This window comes from Myotis daubentonii, chromosome 4 (assembly GCF_963259705.1).
Source record: "Myotis daubentonii chromosome 4, mMyoDau2.1, whole genome shotgun sequence".
NCBI lineage: Eukaryota > Metazoa > Chordata > Mammalia > Chiroptera > Vespertilionidae > Myotis > Myotis daubentonii.
In genome coordinates this window covers 33,326,376-33,346,174 of record NC_081843.1, presented here as the reverse complement: position 1 = coordinate 33,346,174, position 19,799 = coordinate 33,326,376, and the positions used below count along the sequence as shown (strand labels likewise).

The window sequence follows — 19,799 nt, the reverse complement described above, 5'->3', positions numbered from 1 at the left end:
AGAAGCTGGTCTGCTTTTTCTTCTTGTTGCTTTTCACAGCCGTTGTTGGCTGGCACCTGGAGTTCTTCACCTCAGGGCTGTGTTGGGGTTGGCAAGGGCAGAATCAGAGCGGATGGGAAGGGCTGCTTGGCGGGGAGCCGCCAGGAGGCATTTCGGTCTTTATCGAACATGGGGACCGGGACCTCTGCTTTAACAAATTGCACTGACCCCGTGGCTTCCTGAGCCCGTGGCCACGGCGGCGGGTGCGTCTGGGGGTGCGCCCCAGCCCGTCCCACCCATGTGTGCACTGATCGCACGAGCCCTCACTGGAGCCGACGCCAGGCTGGCATTTCCCAGGAAGAACCTCAGCTGGAGCAGAGGTGGTCCCCCTTCCTGCCCTCGTGTTCCATTCTGGGTGCCCAGCTCTTCCCCTCGACTGGGGGCTTCTCCAGCTGGGATGGGGGCGGATCCACCCATGATCCCCCCCGTGCCCAGCACAGGGCTTGGCCCCAAACCCCAGAGCAGCAAATGCTTGTTGAATGAATTAATACATGTCTCCAATCACATCAAAGTGCTATTTTCATTATCTCCAGGCCAGATTAACCCAGAGCCATGCTGTCCAGATAAATGTTGACAATCTGGCGTCTGTGTAACCAGAGTCAGGGACAGAGCTCCCTTCGGACTGAGGAAAGCCCGGACCCTAGAGGGAGGCGACTGAGCTCCCTCTCCCCATGCTGGGAGGTTGGGACCCCTTTTGCTCCGGTGACCTCTCTGCTGGGCCACCCCTCCAGCTTGGGTGGCTGGTCCCAGACTGAGGGGGCAGCAGGGTGGGGCCACAGGAGTTTGCTTTCCTGGGCAGGGTCGGGCAGTTCCTGAAGCCTCGGCGCTGTTTGGGTGCAAACATTTCCCTGTATTGTCTGGCTTCAGAAGGCAGCCAAGAGTCCATGCAGGAGGGAGGGAGCCGTAGCAGGGTTTTTCTCCCCTTCTCCTCCAGGAGAACAGGAGCCCCAAAGCTCACAGGTGGAGGCTGGGAGGGTGTTCCGGTCCCTGGAGAGGCAGAAGAACTGGGAGAAGACAGAATGGGGAGCCCAACTGGGCAGGGCCGGGTAGTCAGGTAGAGACAGGAATTGGTCCTTGGTTCAAGTCCAACAAAAGGATGAGGCTATCCCTGCCCTGGGGGATGCCGGGAGATGCCAGCCGTTCCTTTGCTGGCCGGGCCCTCCAGCCTGTTTATGCCTCTCTCTCCCATGGGCGGCAGGCACTCAACCTCCCCTCTCAGTGACGCATGCCCCTCCTCAGAGGCATTGGCTGAAGGACACCTTTTCTTGGGGAGAGTGGCTCTGGAGGTAGAGTCTTCTGTAGGTGGAGAGACGGATGTCCACGCGGAGCCCTTGTGAGTCTCCAGAGTCCCTGCTGTCTCTGTCCTGGGGCCTTTTAAGGAGGCACTCCCCTTACTTCTTGCCTCCCTGGAACACCAGAAAGAAGCGCATCTGTGTCGAGATGGCAGAGGGCAATGCCGCTTTGCATGGCATATTGTTCTGGGAGGGGGAAAAAAAAAGGTTCTGGGTCCAATAAGCTGGGGAAATACTGGAGCCAACAAAGTCAGAGAGGCTTCTCTCTTGCAGGACTTCTCAGAGCCTTTAATTGTTAATAGGGACTTTGGTCTTCTAAGAAGGGACCCTGGTGTGCAGCATTTCCCCCATGGGGTCCTTCAGGACATGTGGGACATCCTGTGGGCCACACAGGTGTAGAGGACACCTCAGGGAGGGATGGCAACTGTGGGTGAAGAAGCTTCTCTTTTTATGTCAAGTGGAAAAGTACCCTTTCAACACTGGATGAAGTTGGCCACGGGAGGTCCCGTGGTGTCAAGTGTGGAGGTCTGGCCACCGTTTGTCCTCTCTTCCTTGGCACTGTTGGGGATGAGCTGGCAGGTGGACAGAACAAGTAGGTCAGGACAGACCTTGTTCATGATTCAGTCAGCCATGGCCACGGTTGGGTAATACCCAGGCAGCTGGGAAAGCTGGAGGGCTTCCCTCGTTAAGCTGGTGTGACGTTCTAGAAAGGGCAATCCCAGCATCAACAGAGATCTGACACGAAGACCAGATTTTGGGATACGTTAGCAAGACTCAGAGCACACTGGGTTCTCCCCCCGCAGCTCCCTGTCCCCTCCCCACAGTTGGAGTTTGTGGACACACTGGTCGTCTCAGCTCTGCCCCAGGCTCTGGGCCCAGCCTGACCTTGGGTGGGGATTTCTGCAGGAGCCAGCTTCAATGTTCAGGTGCTCGGCATCCGACCTTGGCTTCTAGTTCTAGTAATGAAGGCTCAGTGTTGCTCCCAGGGTCCCTCTAGTCATTTCTTCCCAAGCTTGAGGGTCCGGGACCAAACTTGAGAGTCCATGTGTTGGAGACCCTCTTACCTGCCTCTGGATTTCCCTAACTCTGCCTTCCTGCCTGATTTCCAGGCCCCAGACTCCTGTCACTACAGCCCATGACCTCCTGGACCTCCCCTTCCTGTGAACTGGTGGGTGCCCGTTGAGTCTGCCTGGGCTCCGGGCCTGAGCCACTGGATGGGCTATTGGTAGGTGAGAGTGCCGGAGAGCCCGCTCCGTCCAGAGGGAGTCCAGCTGGACAGTCCTTCTCTGGTTCAGTCTGCAGGTCTCAGCTGTCCCTGGGGATTGGGCAGCAAGAAAGAACCATTCTACTCAAGCCTGGGGACAACACCAGACCTCTTGAAACTCATCCACTTGCTGGTTCATTCATGCAATTACTTCTTATTTCTATCAACATTTGTGGAGTTGACCAGGGTCGCATTCTAAGTCAGTGGTTCTCAAACCTGAGTGTGTATCTCAAGCTCCTGCAGGGCTTGTTAAAACATAAATTGCTGATTTAGTAGGTCTGGGATGGGGCCCAATCATTTGCATTTCTAACAAATTTCCAGATGATTTTGATGCTACTGGTCTGGAGACCACACTTTGAGAGCACAGGTCTAAGCCATTATCAGCTATTATGGCCTACATATGGACTAGCTTATCAGGCCATTGAAACCAGAAGCTTCCTCCCACAAGGGAGGTCTGGACAGAGTAAGGCTTGGGGAAGGGCCTGGATCTCGGTGGGGGGAGGGGAGACGTGCCAAGAGACAGAGGTCCGTAGAGTTGGTTGGGGAAATGGAGGACCAGGTTTGTCTTCTCCTAGAGGTCAGGCTCTGGGACAGGAGGGAGGCAGGCCAGCCTAGGGAAGTCTGGGGCCACGCTGAGCAGAGGCTGGGATCTGGCGGAGGGCCTAGTGCACCTGACCTGTGGGGCTGGAAACAATGGCTGGGCCGGTGCTGCCTGGCCCGATGCCGAGGCACATCTCTGTTTTCCTTTCCAGCTCCGATCTTCCCGAGCTCTCCTCGCTCGCTCCCTCTCCAGCAGGCCCATCCTGTCCGCTGGCCCCTGGACAGCACATTCCTTCGTGCTGATCTCTTTGCGGCTGCAAGCTCATGTTCTCACAGCGAGGTGGGAAACAAGACCGGACCGGGGCAATGTGGAAGGGCGCTCAGGTGGGCCTCCCCAGGGCCCTGAGCCTGCCTTCAGGGACCAGAAGGCACCTGGGGAGAGGAGGAATGGCCCCTCAGACCAATACTTCAATACTCAGCCAGCCCTAAGAACTTGGACTGCTTTCTCTACACCCGGCATCTCCCGCCTGTAGGCGAGGCCCAGAGACTGGGGGCTCCTGCACCGCTGAGCCCCTGGCCCCTGTGCTCTAGCCCCCTGCACAGCTGTACCCTCTGCAGACTGTGGCCCTGGTCCAGCTGGCCCCAGGCAGGGTCAGCATCTCATGGACGAAGGCTCAATGCCAGATGTCAGCCCCTTCTGGAACAGGAGCCCGCAGGGCCAGGCCACTATTCCTGAAAGGCCTGCATGCAGGTGGTATACGGATCCAGTATCCCCTCCAGGATGGCCCTACCCAGGCCCCCGTCCTCCCTTCCTTCCTCCCTCCCTCCCTTCCTTCCTTCCTTCCTTCCCTCCTTCCTTCCTCCCTTCCTTCCTCCCTCCCTCCCTCCCTTCCTTCCTTCCTTCCCTCCTTCCTTCCTCCCTTCCTTCCTCCCTCCCTCCCTCCCTCCCTCCCTTCCTTCCTTCCTTCCTTCCCTCCTTCCTTCCTCCCTTCCTTCCTCCCTCCCTCCCTCCCTTCCTTCCCTCCTTCCTTCCCTCCTTCCTTCCTCCCTTCCTTCCTCCCTCCCTCCCTCCCTCCCTCCCTCCCTCCCTTCCTTCCTTCCCTCCTTCCTTCCTCCCTTCCTTCCTCCCTCCCTTCCTTCCTTCCTTCCTTCCTTCCTTCCTTCCTTCCTTCCTTCCTTCCTTTCGATATATTTTTATTGATTTCAGAGTGGAAGGGAGAGATAGAAACATCAATGATGAGAGAGAATCACTGATCAGTTACCCTCACACACCCTGCACTGGGGATCAAGCCCACAACCTGTGTATGTGCCCCCTACAGGAATTGAACCCGGGACCCTTCAGTTCCCAGGCCGACGCTCTATCCACTGAGCCAAACTGGCTAGGGCTCCAGGCCTTTTTTCATCCCATCACCTTGCACAGAGGCAGGCAGGCTCAATGATTTGATAAACTTGAGGCCGGGAGGGTGATGGTGGCCAGGATGACACAATATGTCAGTGGCCTCTACTCTCTTTCTCTTCCCCATAGCTGGATGACCCTCCAATTCAGAGGGACCTGGTGTCCTAAGAGTCTTTCCCAGGCTGTTTATGCTGAACCAGGACTCTGCCGTGGAGTCAGGTTCAAGATTCAATCTAGGGTTGGGGTCAGGATCAGGGTTTAACCTGGGATTGGGATTAGGGTCAGAGCTCGATCTGATTTGGGCTCAAGGGTAGGCCCATATTTCAGCTTGGAGTTCAGTCTGGGAGTGGAGTTGGGATCCACTTTGGGGTCATGTTTAGTTGGGGTCACTCTGGATTTGAGGTCAAGGTTCATATTGTCAGATTAGGCACGCCAGTATGTGCTGGGACAGAACCCTTGTGTGGGGCTGATGGAGGCAGCTAATGTGTTGAAGGTGATCCCCGTCCTCTCTCCACTGTGTCTCCCCTGCCCCCCGCCCCACCGGCTGGTCCCTGACTACTAAAGCCTCATAAGGGGGCCCAAAGGCAGAACGAGGGCTGGAGCTGGGCTTGGTGGGTGGAGAAGGCACTTCAGTCTAGTTCTCTCTTCAGCAAATGTGTCTTGATGGCTGTGCTGGTCCTGGGGACACAGGGTGTACCAGGTAGCCCCTCAGCCCTCTCCACCTCAGTTTCCCTTTTCAAGAAGCTCAGTGTTGGAGAGCTGGGCCATGCTGCAGAAACTCGGCCTTGGCAACGAGGGCAGCTGTGTCAAGAGCATTGGAGGTGGGAGGGCAATTGGGGGCCATTGCCAGAGCCCTGGCCTGGAGGGAGGGCCTGGCCTGGGCACAGGGAGGAAGGAAGGGCAGCACGACAAACCTTCCTATGAGCCCACTGGGTGGGGGTCTGTAGCCAAGGGGGCACCTACTGTCCCTTAGTGGCCGATGGTGCCACCTCTGTAGTCAAAGAGAGGCTCCCAGCCCTCATGGGTGTGACTTTAATGTTAGTGCCCAGGCATGAGGCTGGGTGAGGGGTCCCGATTCTGGCGCCGACTTCAGATGCTCCCAGCCTCTGTCCCGTAATGGACACCCGCCCCGCTCATCAGCAGGGTGGCCAAGCAGCCGTGGCCAGGCCTTTGCGCGGGGAGGACAGGTCAAAAGGATAGGGGCACGCTTGGCCTCTGGTCCTTCTCTTGCTCTCTCAGCTTAGCCCCCTAATCTGGCCTCCTCCTGTCAAAGCCGCAGACACAAAAGAGAAGCCCCGATTGACGTCAGGCGAAGCGCCCACAGGGCCTCTGTCTCTCCCAGAAATGTGGCTCTGGTGCCCAGAGTCAGATGTCTGTGGTTTTTAGAAGGTGAAAATGGCCCATAACTTTGCTTCTGTGTCTCCACCAAAACCTGACAAGACGGGCGGTGTGGGGGGAAGGGGGCTCTGGGGTAAGTGTCTTAGTCCAGAGTTGGACTGTATTGCTGGGCCCTCTCCCCATCTTCCCCGCCTCCCACTCACTCGCGGACTCATGAATCCATGCTCTCCACTGTCCCCAGCAGTTCCAGCCACAGGCCCTCCTGCCCCTTCTCCTCCTCCCATCTCCTCTCCACCAGCCAAGGCCGTGATCTTCCAGGTCCTCCCCCAGGCAGGTGTCCCCTGCCCAGTCTCCTTGGGGCTCCATGGCTTATGGATCTTTGGGCATCCCATAATCTCTGCCCCTACACCAGCCCAAGACTGGCACATAGTAGGTGCTCAGTGAGCCTTTGCTGGGCCGGGATGGATGATTCATTCCTCCTTGAATCTCTGTCTTTGTTCATGTGACATTTGAACCATAATTTCTGGGAACCATTCTGTACTGCCAGCTGTGGCCCCTGGGAGGAGCCTGGGGAGCCAGATGTGCCTTCGGTCAGCATGACCTGGTCTCGCCCAGGGATGACCCTTCCATGAAGAGGGCTGTGATGGCCAGGCTCCCTCAGGGTCAGAACACGGCCATCAGGCCCACTCTGCCTCCTGATGTCTGCCCTGGGGACCAGACCCTTCTCTTACCTTTGAGGGGCCCACGGTCCAGGATGGATGGGGGAGAAAGACTCCACCTCTGAGTCGCACTGGAGTCTTCTCGACTTCTGCTGCAGCCTCATGGCCACTGCTGGACCACATGGATGAGTCCTTCCCTAGGACAGTGTCTCCCATGTCATGGTCAATCTGACCTTGACCTTGCCTTACTTAATTCTTTCGGTTTCCTATCATTTATGGAATATGGTCCAAGCTGCTGACGCTGGCCATTCACGCCCACGCTTTCCATTCCCTGTTCATTCATTGCTCCTCCAGCATCTGCCAGCACTACTCACATCTCCGAGCCTTTACCCCGCTCTTCCCCAGGCCTCACATCCCAGCTAAGCCGGGGCAACCTGCCCCCTGCCTTCCGCAGGCACTGTACCAGAACTTGAGGTCTCCTGAGTGATGGTCAGTATCTGGGCAGCCCTGGGCTGGATTCAGAGCACTGCACCACGAGTGTCGGAGCCGGAAAATCACAGTGGGAGCCAGCACCCTTTGCCCCCTTGTACTGATGAGCCCAGAGAGGGGAAGGAGGCCTAGAGAGGGGAAGGGACAGTCCCAAGGTCACGCGTGCAGTTACTACTCACCCCCATGGTCTCTGATTCCTCTCTGCAGTTTTCCTTTTGTGGATCTAGCCCTGTCTCCACCTAGGGTCATCTGAGTTGGCTGCTTAGAGGACTATTGGGGAGAAAACCTCTTCCAGGAAACCATCACGATTCCCCCTCTATTCCCCAGCCTCTGAGCCACGGACTCTGGCTGCTGTCCTGCTGTGTTGGAAGCAGCTTCCTGGCATGGTTCCTGTGAACTTCATCATCAGACTTTCACCTTTACCTCTAGTGTCCTCTGAACTCGGGCACGCTCTTGTCTTTTTTTTTTTTTGGCCCCAGTTTACCTATTTATAGAGCAAAGGCATTGAACTTGCAGATTTGTGAGGCTCTGCTATGGAATTAGGGCTTGGTCAGGGAGATGGAGCCCAGGGTCCCCGTGCCTCCTGCTGCCTGAGCTGAAAGAGATTGGGAGGCAGCAGTCCCGGGTGAGCATCTGCATCTCCCCCTCGATAGCTGTGTAGCCCCAATTCCACACTGGCCCCCAGTTTCCTACACAACGGGGGAACCTGCCAGGCCTGGCTTTCCTCCAGGAGTTATTAAACGTAATTACGGCTTTGAAGGTGCTTGCTGAGCGGAACAGCGTCGTGCAGGTGGATGTCCCGGCTCGGCCCACAGCGCTCCACGCAAGGCCCGGCTCGGAGGAGCTGGGCAGATCACCGCACGTGGCACCCTGCCGAGGGAACGTGGCAGGTGTCTGGACGCTGCGTCCCCAGGCGACTTGTGTGGGCAGCATTCCCAGCAGCTCATGCTATGTTCCCAGCCGGTCCCACTGCTGGGCAGGCCCCCCTGCTGATGGGAAGGGTGGGGGGCCGCCTGGCACAGGCCCAGCCTGGCCGGCCTCCCACCCCATGTTTTGTTCGCAGAGTTTGGAATGTCCTGGGACGCGGAGCTCAGCTCCCTGGGGAGACACTGGTGCCATCTCCTTGATCTCATCGCTGGACAGGTTTCTCCTTCATTCCAGCTCGGGACTCGGCAGGCTCCCAGCCCCATTGCTGCCAGTCCCAGCCAGTCTGTGTCTGTCCCTGCGCTGGCAGCTAAGAGCCATGCAGCTGAGGGGGAGGGGGGGAGTTCTCCCAGCCTCAGACAGTGGGCCCTGGGCATGCCTCCGAACCCATTCTCTGCAAACCCTTTCCCAGCTGTCTCTATTCACAAACTCCTTTGCCTGTGACCCCTGGTGCTAGGGCCCTGAGGTCTATTTGGAATAATATTCTCAGGATCTAAGGGTCTTGGGAGGGGGCAGAGTGTACCAACTGCACTGATTTCTGTTCCCTTTAGTGGGATGGGCTATGCACAGGGTGGACCCAGCTAAGTGTGAGGGGGAGTGTGTTTCAGAGATATAGCAAGATGTGTGTGTGTGTGTGTGTGTGTGTGTGCACGCTCGTGCACGCATAGGGTTTTCTTGAGCTCCCAGTTTTGAGTATCCCGAGACTTGGTTAATTGCAGAACGAGGTTGGGAGGAAGGGCTAGGGGCCTTGCTCTGGAAGGAGTCCATCCTCACCTGGTCAGCATGCACCTCAGGAAGTGGCTCGTTACTCTGTACCCCAACCTGGTCCCACATTCCCAGGTTGAGCGCTCCTGGCTGGAGAGAGGAGGTACCTCCTGTCCTGCTGTCAGGAACGGACCGAGGTGTGCATGTGTTCATGTGCTCACACGAGTCACCTCTGAGCCCCCGGTACATAAAGGAGAGCCACCCTCACTGGTGCACCTACTCACACCTGGCTGGGTGGTGGGGCCGGGGGCACACTGGCAGGGCAAAGAGGAATCCTTTCTGGGGGAAATGAAGCCCTGGACGGACCCCCGCAGTCTGTCCTCAGCTTGGGCAATCCCTGCCCTGATGTAGGTCAGCATCCGCCCCAGGCTTGGGTAAACTCTCCTCTTTCCACATCATTAATGAGGAGACTAAATAAGTCAGTCCCTCTGGCCGGTCCCCCAGCCCCCCAGGCAGCCTGGCTGGAGCTATTAATATTTCCCGTGTTTATGACCCCCTGGCCCTGCTGACAGGCCCCTCTCTCCAGCCATTGGAATTAATTTTGTGAATCAGAAGTGGTTGGGCGGGGGCGTGAGGGGGGAGGGCGCCTGTTGGAATCCAGGACCATGACATCTCCACCCCGCCACCCCCTGTGGCAGGTCCCACTTGCTAATTCTATAAAACAGTCACCGTGTCCAGCCCAGCCCAGGGCCTCCTGCCTGGCTGGGGCTGTCTCATACCTCTGCTATGCTCACCCCCCAGGAGAGGGCTGGCCCCGAGCCCCAGCCCTGATGAATCAGGCCCCCTGACACCTTGCACTGATGTCAGTGGGAACTGAGACCTCAGGCCCTGGGACCTTCTGGCCCATGGCCTGGGCCCACGCCTTGCACGGGGCTTGTCCCTGGCTCGTGCCTCTCATGACCTTCCCATGGACGAGGCCTGGCTGGGCCAGGAGGCCAGGCCAGACAGCCTCTCCCTCGTGCTGTCCCCTTTCTGAGAGCAGCCCGAACTGGCGCCAGGTCGTCCCCTAGACTCCTCGGGTTTTGAAGACTTGTTCTAAAATTAATATGGGAGAATTTGGGGAATTTGTGAGCAAGTTCCCAGAGAACTGTGGCTGCCCTGGGGGCAAGGGTCCCTGCTTCTTCCCACCCTCCTCCCATTCTCATTTCCCTAATTTCCTATATGGCCAGATCCCCCGTGGGCAAACTTACTCCATGAAGGGCAGGGCAGAATGGTTGCACTCTGCACACGGGGAAGGGTCTCCCCCTTCCACGCCCACCATGAAGAAGTTTCCAAGAGGAGTCTTTTATAGAACATATTCTCTTCAGTCATTTGAAATATGTTTGCAAATATTTTGTGAGTTTTCTTTTAACTTTCTTGATAGTGTCCTTTGAAACACAAATGTTTAATTTTGAGGCAATCCAATGTATCTATTTTTTTCACACTTAAAAAATATGCTTATTGATTTCAGAGAGAAAGGGAGAGGGAGAGATAGAAACATCGATGATGAGAGAGAACCATTGATTGGCTGCCTCCTGCATACCCCCACTCTGGGGATCGAGCCTGCAACCCGGGTATGTGCCCTGATTGGGGATCGAACTTCGACCTCTTGGTTCACAGGTCGACACTCAACCACTGAGCCACGCCGGCTGGGCAGCTATCTTTTTCTTTTGTTACTTGTGATTTTGGTGTCATATCTGAGGAACCATTGCCAAATTTGAGGTCATGACGATTTACCTCTATGTTTTCTTTTAAGAGTCTTAGAGTTTAGTTCTTACATTTAGGTCTTCAATCTATTTAAAGTTAATTTTTGTATATGGTGTGAAGTAGGGGTCCGACTTCATTCTTTTGCAGGAGTGTATCCAGTTGTCCCAGCACTATTTGTTGAAAGGCTCTTCTCTCCCCATTGAACGGTCTTGGCAACCTTGTGGAAAATCAATTGGCCATAAATGTGATGGCTTATTTCATTATGTCAGCATCACACTGTCTTGCTTATTGTAGCTTTTTTGTTTTGTTTTACATATATTTGTATTGATTTCAGAGAGATAGAAACATCCATGATAAGAGAGAATCATTGATCGGCTGCCTCCTGCATGCCCCACACTGGGGATCGAGCGCGCAACCCAGGCATGTGCCCTGACCAGGAATCGAACTGTGACCTCCTGGTTTATAGGGAGACACTCAACCACTGAGCCATGCTGGCTGGGTGATTATTGTAGCTTTGTAATAAATTTTATTTTTTTTAAAAAGATTTTATTCATTTATTTATTTTTAATCCTGAGGATATTTTCCCATTGATTTGTAGAGAGAATGGAGGGAGGGATGGGAGAGAGACACATCGATTGGTTGCCTCCCACATGGGGATCAAGCCTGCAACTGAGGTACGTGCTCTTGACCGGAATTGAACCAGGGATCCTTCTATCCACTTAGCCAAACAGGCTAGGGCTAATTTCAAATTTGGACTGAGTAATTTAAAATAGAATTTGACATAAAGCATCAGCATAAGCATAATTTATGACTCACCTTGTCAAGACACCACTTATGTAAAAAGTGAAATCCACTGTGACCCATACGCCTAGATCGTTTTGCTTCCCAGGGCTGCTCTACAACCCCTACCCTGGCCACTTTTGTGGGCCTGGCCTCTGGGGGGACATTTCACCGTCACCCTAGGTCTCTCTGCTGCCAGCCTTCCTCTGCCCCAGCCTCTTCCCCGCTGCCCACATATTTCTCCTAAATTTTATTGTCACTTTTCGGTTTAGAGCCTCCAGTGGCTCCCCATCTCATCCATGAGAACACTGTGAGCTCTCTGGCCTTTTGTTTAAGATCCTTCATTCTCATGAAAGACTTCCGTTTCTAGCTCTGTGCTGACGGTCCTTGTGGATATCATCACTGACTGAGATGTTCCAGATGCTGCAAAGCCGCTAGGACTAGGTTCTAGGGAGGCTCAGCGATGGTTCCAAATCAGCTCCTCCCCCACTGCCTCCTCCGCCACCTGCAACACCTCTGCTCCCCCTGCTTCCCAGATGCCTCCTTCTCCCTCCCTCAATGCCCCATTACTTAGGCAAATCCTACAGGCTTTGCCTCCTAAGCCCCTCTTGTGCCTGTCCCCTCTTTTTCATGTATGGCCACTAAGTTTAGGCTTTATGCGGGGCTGCTCACCGGCCACCAGTACGATCTTTCTACAACATAGATCCTCCCTGCTTAAAACACCTTGACAAGCCGTATGCCTCCGGTCCTCAGTGCTGACGTTCTGACCTTGCCCATCTCTGCACTCTTCTTGGGCCTGCCTTGCACCCTCTGTGAGGCCCCCTGTTGCCCCCGTCTCTGTGCCCATGACAGCTCCCGCCTGGCAAACTCCCGCTCCTTGTACCAGACTCACCTCCATAGCCACTTCTTTACCACCTCCTCGGTGGAGTGATCCATCCTTCTAGATGTCAGCTATGGCTCCCAGGACCCTCCGTCCGTCTCCCGCTGTAGGCCAGTACCTCCATGCCACAGAGCCCAGCAGGGGCCTGGAAGGGAGTGGCTATCAGTGAATGTTTGCTGAACACCAAGAGGATGGGTGGGATGGTTGAGGAGAAATGGAGCCATGAGATGCTCTGGAAAAAGCTAGATGTGGTGCCCACAGTCATGCTCATGTTTGAGCCCTGTGGTGATCTGCAGAACTGCCGGCTGGCATGTGGGCATGTGGTTGGCTGACGTGGCTGTTGTTGCACCAGGAGGGCCCTGGGCCCTGGGCCAGGTTGTATGTGTGTCCCCTGCTTTCCCAACCCTTCCCCCTTAGGACTCACCTCTGTCAGGAACCTCCCACCCTGGTAGCTGGGCTCTGATCACCTTAATTTTTTAAAAATATGCTTTTATTGATTTCAGAGAGAGGAAGGGAGAGGGAGAGATAGATAGAAACATCAATGATAAGAGAAAATCATTGACTGGCTGCCTCCTGCACACCCCTTCCTGGGGATGGAACCCACAACCTGGGCATGTGCGCTGACCAGGAACCGAACTGGCTCCTAGGTCGACGCTCAGCCACTGAGCCACGCCGGCCAGGCTTCACTTCCTCCTCTTGTCTTAGATCCTCTGTCCACTCTGATTTGCCTCCCACCCACTGCTCCATGGAGACAGGGGCCTCCCTGCCCATCAATCTGCATGGCTGAGCAGTGAGGTACAGTGCCCTCCTGCCTCCTCCTGGCTTCCCTCCCACCTCGAGGACCCTCCTTCCCAGCCTCTCCAGCCCCAGGCCCTGCTCTCCACAGCCCCACCTCATAGCCTCCGTGTCCTGGGAGCTGCCACGGCTGCTCTGCTGGGCCATTCACTCTCAGGCACTCTGATGGTCCATGGCCGTCTGCTGGACTGGGCACTTCTCAAGGTCAGGGACTCAATGGGCTTTTCTCAGGACCTGGCATGGGCCTGGCGCAGGAGGGGCTTGACAGATGGTTTAGAATGGCACTCTTTGGGAAACGGCCTGCTCTCTGCTTTCCTCTGCCCTAGAGGTGAGATACAATTTGAGGGACACAGAGAAGCCTCGCCAAGGGCGGGGGGAGTCTTGGATTGGATTGTGGGGGGATTGTCTGCATGATCCCTGGGGGTGGTCTGAGACCCTCTGGAAGGGACAGTGGACTTGAGGGGCAGACACTGAGAACCTCTCCTCCTCTGGACAGAAGGTATGAGGAGCCAATAGCAGGAGGCTCCCGGCCCTGGGTCCCAGGCCGTTCTCTTGCCCGGAGTCCTCTCTCTTCCCTGGGGTTCCTGCTTCTGGCCTCCTCGTCTTCCAGCCCGTGGGCCTGGTTGAACAGCCTGGCTTGGTGCCTCCAAACACGCACAGCAGCCCCGGGGCCCCCGAGGCTTCGAGGCTGGGAGGAAGCTGCCTGCCATGCGGCTCTGGGCTCCACGCTCCCCTAACTTGGTTCCTGTCCCTGCCTGCTGCGCCTCCCGCCAGTCCCCCTAATCACTTCCATCTGCCCCACTGACTCATGGGGCTCCAGCTGTCAAGGTTCTAAAAATTTCCAAATCCTCCCCCACCTGCCCTTCCAGGCTATTTCCTCAGCTCTGGCCCCCTGGTGACACCCCCATACACTCAACCACCTGCTCCTTCTCACACTGGCTCCCAGGAGGAGAGAAGTGGGTGGCAGAGGGGGCTTTGGCAAGGGGCTGAGTGGGAAGGGCCTCGGACCCCTCTCCCGCTAGGGGAGGCCTGGCAGCAGCAGAGAACGTGAGAGGTGGCAAACCAGAGTCAAAGGAGCCGTGGGGACAATGCATTCATTTTACAGACAGAGAAACTGAGGCCCAGATCCAGCAGCAGAGCAGGCCGTGCAGTCCTGCCCTGGAGCCCTGGCCCAGGACTCTCCTTTCGCTGTCACTCTTCCTTCCACCCCTGCTCTCCCTTTGGCCCTGGGAAAGGCAGCTTTGGCTCTGGCCACCCTTCCCCAGGGACCAGGGCCACTTGCTAACCAGGAAGGGTCTCTCCAGGGCCCCCACAGCCTGGCCTCTCCCCAGACGGCCTGCTCAACCCTTTCCCCGCAGCACATCTCCTGAAGAAGTGTTTGTACCTAAACAGTATTTCCAGGGCAACTTGCATTTCTGGGTGGTGGGTGGGGAGGAATGGGTCTTGCTGTGACCCACAGCCTCTGTTAGCTTAGCTTGGGGCCTGGGAGCCTGTCTCACCCTTGATCTCCACGGTGCCTGAGGATGACTGCATGAGCCCCCCCCCCCCGCCCCTTTTTCTGGTGCATCCTCCATGGATGAGCTGTGTGTGTGTGTGTGTGTGTGTGTGTGTGTGTGTGTGTGTGTGTGTGGCAGAGTCCAGAAGGTCCCTTGGCCTGAGACGCAGAGGGCAATCCTGCGGTGAACAGCTCCCAGCAGCCCCCTCTTTCCTTCCTGTTCCTCAGGGAGAATGCCAATGCTGGGGGCCCTCTCCCAGGCAGTCTCTCCCCTGCCTACACACCTTCGTGTATTCCGTTACCACTTTTCAGATGAAATCCTATCCCCTTGGCAACACTCTCCAGGCTATACGTGACAGCGCCCGTCCACTTCTTCAGCCCTCCCGCGTCCTTCTCCCTGCCACACCTGTCACACACCTGCCCTGGACAGCCCCTCAATGCCCCATGGCCAGGCCTCTTCACCTGACCTCCTCTTCCTGCAAGCCCAGCTCAGGGGTCATGCCTCCTCTTCTAGGTGGGTTTCCTCGGGCTGCCAGAGGAGCTGACGCTGCCCCTGGGGCCAGCTCACACCCTGCGCTGACCCACAGCAGCTTGGGTCTCCGTGTGTGGTGGGATCTGGTTCTCAGCCTGTGGCCCCCCCCTCCCCAGGGCAATTCCAGGGAGGGGCCCCCGTGCCCCTCTGCCTGCCATCAGGATCTGGAGCCCACTCCCACTCGCTTGACTGCCCAGGTCTTTTCCAGATGTCCTCAGAGAGGACCTTGACCATCTGTCCCGGAGTTCACTGAGGCCCTGGATGGAGGGGGCCCAGGTAGTGTGGTCAGGCCCAGGCAGGCAGGCGGCCAGAGGGTCAGCGAGAGCTGTGTGGCCTGCTGAGAGGGAGGGCGGGAGGGCCTGGTCTCTAGCTGAGCACACTTCCTGTGGACCCTTTCTCTGAGGTCCTCCCGCCCCTTCAGTGAGCCCCCTAAGCCTCTTCCCTCTCTCTGAGCCCCCTTCGCCTCCTTGTCCCTCCCTCTTATTTACTATTAGTCCCATTTTAACTGCACAGCCCCCGCCACAGGCCCTGGTGCTGTGGTCTCTTCCCGGGATCTGGCTTGGAGTCAGGCGTTTTCCGGGGGGACTGCCGGTCAGCTCCCCTCCATGGCACGTTGGGAATGCAGCCCCTGCACACAGGCCCCTCCACAGTGGGAGTAGCGCTCCGTCCAATGGACTTTTAAGGACTGAACAGGGTGCGAGCTCTGTCCCTGGGCTGAGCTGTCCTCCGGATCTGGCCCGGCCTCCGAGGGGCCTGGCTGGGTGCCCTGTGGGGAGAGGTCTCAGTGCTGAGGTCAGAAACGAGCTGGGGCTGGAAGCATGCCGTGTCGCCTCTGGCCTCTGTCCCTTAGCTGTCCCCTCTTGGGTGGGGCTGAGGCCCCTCTCCCTCTCCCTCTCCAGCAGGGGCCAGGGCAGGAACCCGGGGCCTCTGCTTTGGACCGTCCACCCTCAGCCTCTGGGGAGAGAACGGACCCCTGAGGAAGCCCGAGGTGCCGGGGATTCCGGTGACTGGGGAAGGGGCCTGTCCTCCCCCACGGGCCACTGTGGCGGCCCCTCCCAAGGCCGGCCAGCTGTCTCTCCGCCCCACCGCTCTGCGTTGTCTCCGGGACTTCCTGAAGGACTTGGTGCTGGACGTGGGAGAGGGACAGGCTGGGCTCACATTGGTTGCTTCTTGCGTCTTGGCCCTGTTGGCACCCTGGGGTTACCTGTGGCCAACGAGCGAAAGAGCGTGCCGTGGGTTCCATGCCAACTGTGTGTGTGCCTGGGGTCTTCACCACTGTGATCTCGCTACCCCCAAGGATCCCCGATGTGGGGTGTGCTCTCCCTGTTCTCCATATTAGATGAGCCAAACCTGCCTCAGAAAGGTCCGGTAGCATGGCAGGGCCCAGGGCTGGGCTGAGGACTGCCTCGGGGGCAGCACGCCAAGGCCAGGAGAAGGCAGCTGAGGCGTTTCACAGCATTCAGCCACAGCCTTGCGGGGGGGTGGGGGGGGGCACAGCTGCCCCCACCAGACGCAGAATGGCTGCCAGCCGCCCCCGCACAGCCCTCCCTGCCCACAGGCCCAGAGACCCTCTTCAAAGTCACCTCACCACGAAGCCTCCCCTCAGTGACGGGCCTAGCCCAGCCTCTTGCCGAGTCGGAAACTGCGTATACTGGTCATTGGCACATAGATCTCTCCGGAGACCAGGAGCGCCCGTGCCTGGCACCTCCCTTCATCTCTGCTCTCCCACCGTCCAAGGTCCCCATCCCACCCCTCCTATCCATCCTGAGGGAGAGACAAGACCGGGGATTCTGGTCTGAGGGGGAGTTACAGCCCAGGTCTGAGATGATGGTGAGGGGGACAAGGCCCTGGGCTAGGACACTGGTCTCAACGTGCATGTGTCTCTGTGTACATAGGTGTGTGTACCCATGCGTGTCTCTGTGTGCATGTGTGTCTGTGCATACATGCGTGTGTCTGTGGGCACATGTGTGCATGTACCTGCGTATGATTCTGTGTACATGTACCTGTGTACCTGTGCGTCTCTGTGTGTCTGTGCATGTATGTATGCCTCTGTGTGCATGCCTATGTGTCTCTGTGTGCACATGTATTTCTGTGCGCCTGTGTGTCTGTGTGTGCATGTACCTGTGTGTCTCTGTGCATGTGTGTCTGTGAGTACGCATTGTGTCTGTGTGTAACTTTGTGTGTGTCTCTGAGTGCATATGTGTCTATGTGTACCTGTGTGTGTCTCTGTGTGTGCATGTGTGTACACAGCCCTGACTTGAGAGGCTGGCTTTCAGAGAGGCATATCTTGCTCTGACATGGTGGTCTGAGGGTGGAGGCGCATCCCTGGGAGGGAACATGGGGGGGGGGGAGACCTGGAGAGAGACTGGAGGCGCCTGAGCTCTTCTTTCCAGGAGTAGGTGTCACACTCAGCCAGCCTGGGTCTGGGCGGGGGGTTGGGATGGGCCAGGCTCCCAGGTGTGGGAAGGGGCCCCTGGAGGAAATAGGGCAGGGGGTTGGGGTGAGCAATCTCGCCTGCCTCAGACTCCTGGCCCTCCTTCATCCCCTGGACATGGAGCAGGTGGCGGCGTTCCTTGAATATCCCCACCCAGCCCTGCTGTCTGGGTCCCAGACGTGGCCTTGGTTTATGGATGATGTTCCCCCGCTGGCCAGCTTGGCGGCCACTTCAGACTTGCTCGTGCCTGAATGCCCCGTGCCTGGCTGAAGACGGAGCACACTGTCTCCCCCAGCCCCAGCCGCCCCCGTCCCGCTAATCCTGAGAGCAAGGCCAGGCCAGGAATGTCTTGCATACTCTGGCGGGCGGGCTAGCCACGAAGCCTGCTGGAGGGGCATGAATCACGGCCCCGCCGGCCAAGTGCTCACTTGGGACGTGTTCGAGGCTGGCTGTGCCCAGAGTTGATGGGGAAAAGGGAGGAAAGGAGAGCTGGCAGCTGGGACAGGCAGACAGAGCAATTTTGAGGGAAGAGATGTCTGCTGGACCCATCCCTGGTGGCAATACAAAAACTATGTTATAGAACGTTAGGAGTCTGGACTCACACAGGAGTGACTTCTCAGAACCCCACAGGTCTGAGATGCAGGTTCCCGGAGCATCACCTCATACCCCTCTGGCAGCATTCTGCAGGTGGGGAAGCGGGGGCTTCAAGGGGCAGCAGGGGCCGCTCCTGGTCGCATGCAGAGTCAGAGGTAGGCTGGCAGGGCCCAGGCCCCGGCCTTCCCTCTGACCCCTTTGCAGCCCACACTCCTGCCCTGCCCCGCACGGCGGGCAGGGTCGTTCAGCCCACTCCCAGCATTCCGTGTGCTCCTGGGTGATGGAGAGGGTGGGAGCTTCAGAGGTGCGGGTGGTGGAGAACCTCCTCTGCTCCCCCATTTAATCCAAGCACACAAGCTGCCCCATGGAGAGTCCTGCCCTATCCTGCCCCCATCCACAACCCCGCCCCTGCTCAGCTGGCCTTCCATTCCCTTTGTCCCAAAAACGAAGGGGCTTGTATGATGCTTGAGCCTGCTCCTGGCATCTGTGCCTGCTTCCTCGTTTATCCACAAACTGTCCACTGAGCGCTGGGCGTCCTCTGGACACACAGACCTCACCCCAGCAGTCATTCCTGCTCGCCCATTTGCAAATGCCTCCTAGCCCTTAGCACATCACTACACTCAATTCCCTCTCATTTTTAAAAAATATTTTTTTATTGATTTCAGAGAGGAAGGGAGAGGGAGCGTTAGAAACATCAATGATGAGAGAGGATCATTGATCGGCTGCCTCCTACATGCCCCCCACTGGTGATGGAGCCAGCAACCTGGGCAGGTGCCCCAACTGGGAATCTAACTGTGACTTCCTGGTTGGTAGGTCGGCGCTCAACCACTGAACCACGCCAGCCGGGCACAATTCCCTCTCATCTTAAAATGAAAAATGTCCTCCTTGGTCCCCCACCCCAGCTTTCATTTGTCCGTAGCCAGGTTTCTTCAGAGTGTCTACACTCCCCATTCCCCATCTTCTCACTACCCAGTCTCTCCAGAACCCATTCCAGTCCAGTTTCTGTCCACAGTCCTCCACGGATGGAGGGATGGGTGCTGGGGCTCTTGTCACCAAGTGCAGCTGCTCCTCCTTGCTGCCCCCCAAGCCTGCCATCCCCGACCGCCCTAACCTGCACCGCTGCTGGCCCTGGGTTCTCCCTGCCTCCCTCAGAGCTCCCCTCTGAGCCCCTCCTTGTCCTGGTGGTCCCCCCAGACCCTCTCCCCTCTTCCCCGGCCAGTGGCCTAATTGCTAAACACTGCGGCCGAGGATTGGCCCAGCAGTCCACAGATGGCATGGCTAGCCCTGCCCTCCGCAGGGCGCCCCTTCCAGTGAAGGGCCGCACCACCTACCTGATTCCCGGGGACAGATGCGGGCAGCACCTGGACTCCTCCCTCTCCCTCATCCATGCGATCCCATGACTTTATTCTCTCCCCACGGCTGTTGCCTTCGTTCTGAGCTCATCCCTGCTGGCCAGGACTATTGCAACATCCGCATCACTGGTCTCTGCTCCTCCAGCTGGCCCTCCACGGGGAGCCAGAGGGAGCTCCATCAAAAGCAAATCCGACTCTGCCCTCCCCAGTCCACACCCTTCACTGGCTTCCCACTGCCCACCACCCCTCAGAGGGCTCTGCGGCCAGGGCCTTGTCCGCCCCTCCAGCCTGGCCCAGCTCCAACACCACCACCTTCTGTTCTATCCAATGCTCATCCCGCCCCAACCACACCACACTGATTCTTGCTCCTAATCTTTCACCATCCATCCCTCCTGCCTGGAGCCCACCTTCCTTCTCTCAGCAAAACAAAACCGCTGCCCAATCACAAGTCCCTTCCTCGTGACGGCCCCCGGGACCCTGCTCTCACCACGCCGTGTGCGTCGCTGCCTCGCCGCATCCCTCACTCGAGGGGGAGCTCTGTGCAT

The 19,799-nt window shown here is 57.5% G+C and overlaps 1 long non-coding RNA gene across 1 annotated transcript; it reads right to left on the bottom strand.

Annotated features, from left to right (window-relative positions):
- Positions 1-9,632: 9,632 nt before the first annotated feature.
- LOC132232360 (uncharacterized) lies at positions 9,633-19,560 on the bottom strand. Its single transcript, XR_009452409.1, has 3 exons — positions 19,234-19,560; positions 12,065-12,197; positions 9,633-10,609 (listed from the first exon to the last, which is right to left on the bottom strand). It is a non-coding gene; the product is annotated as an uncharacterized LOC132232360 (long non-coding RNA).
- Between the last annotated feature and the right edge of the window lie 239 nt (positions 19,561-19,799).